The following is a 1,558-nucleotide window of genomic DNA, read 5'->3' on the forward strand; positions in this document are numbered from 1 at the left end:
CAGCTGACACCACCCAGATCAGTAATCTGGCTCAATCAGTTCTGTCATCCCACCCAGGAGCAGAAAACAGCAAGAAAAACTCACTTTGACTCTTACGATTCCATCTCCAACCTGACCAGTCAGCACTCCCTGCTTCCGCAGCCCCTACCTGCCAAATTATCTTTAAAAACTCTGATCCCCAAATGCTCGGGGAGACCGATTTGAGTAATAAAACAACTCCTGTCTCCACACAGCTGGCTCTGCATGAATTACTGTTTCTCCATTGCAATTCCTCTGTCTTGATAAATCAGCTCTGTCTAGGCGGTGGGTAAGGTGAACCCACTGGGTAGTTACGAAAGTAACCCCTCCCTCGCTTTGTTTCTTGCTACACTTATAGCTACCTATTTGCTTGAAAATTCCAAATGCTAATCTTTAAACAATCCAGGCAAGAAGCTGAGATGGCAGTTGCAATTTTCCCCTTTTTGAGAAGAAATCAGTGCATGGTTAACCCATAACCCAATCCCTGCCAAGATGAGGCCAACCAGGCCTCTGGATGTCCATTACTCAAACTAGTCATCAGAAAACGGCAAGCAGCGCTGCACTCCAGACCACTTCTGTGCATGGTTTCCATGCAACCTTTCCCCTTAAAGTCCCTTTAGTGGCATGGCGCCAGAGGAGGAAGTGGTGAGGTTGTTGCCTGCTTTGTGCTCACCGCTGGCTCTTGGGGCGCAGAGAGGGGCCGCAGTCTCCACGGCTGCCTCTCCATGTTCCCTGGCACCACCACTCCCCTTCCTAAGGCCACCGCTTACCCCAGGGTCTATGGAAGTAATGGAAGGACCCCTCAACCTGGCTCATCAACAGAGCAGATGAGCAGACCTGTTATTAGCAGCAGGCAAATAGGAAGAGGCTATTTCTTGTCACAAAAAGGCTGCGGCCTATCTTTCTGAAGCCATGAAGCTGACACAATCTGAACAGGCTCAGCTTTTACTGGAATGGCAAAGGAATAGCTCCTCCTCATCCAAGAGAGACGGAAAAGGCCCCAGCGTGAAGAAAGATCGAAAGCCCAGCAGAACACAAAGGATATAGTCGCCCATCTTCAGGCATCTCACAAACCCTCTGCAGAGGATGCAGAGGGCCAGAGCCCCCCTTTCTCAGAAGTACAGCCCTTCCACAGAGAAACGCCTGCCTGAGATTCAGGGGATCTTTGACAGGGACCCAGACACCACTACTATATTTACTTCAGCAAAAGAGTGAGCCAGCAGAGCCATGTGTTGGAAGCAAAACCCCAAAAGATGACAAAACAATTATAGAGGAGCAGGTATCCAAAATTGCAGATTTGAAGAGGCATGTGAAATTCCTTTTGGCCAAGAATGAAAGATTAAGGAAAGAAAATAAACAACTAAAGGCTGAAAAGGCCAGACTTCTGAAAGGTCCATTAGAAAAGGAGCTGGGGCCGGGCGCGGTGGCTCAAGCCTGTAATCCCAGCACTTTGGGAGGCCGAGGCAGGCGGATCATGAGGTCAGGAGATCGAGACCATCCTGGCTAACACAGTGAGACCCCGTCTCTACTAAAAACACAA

At 49.3% G+C, this 1,558-nt stretch overlaps 1 pseudogene; it reads left to right on the forward strand.

Moving 5' to 3' along the window:
• Positions 1 to 743: 743 nt before the first annotated feature.
• Positions 744 to 1,558, forward strand: part of LOC116271466 — a 1,992-nt pseudogene continuing 1,177 nt past the window's right edge.

The sequence above is a fragment of the Papio anubis genome, chromosome 19 (assembly GCF_008728515.1).
Source record: "Papio anubis isolate 15944 chromosome 19, Panubis1.0, whole genome shotgun sequence".
Taxonomy (NCBI): Eukaryota; Metazoa; Chordata; class Mammalia; order Primates; family Cercopithecidae; genus Papio; species Papio anubis.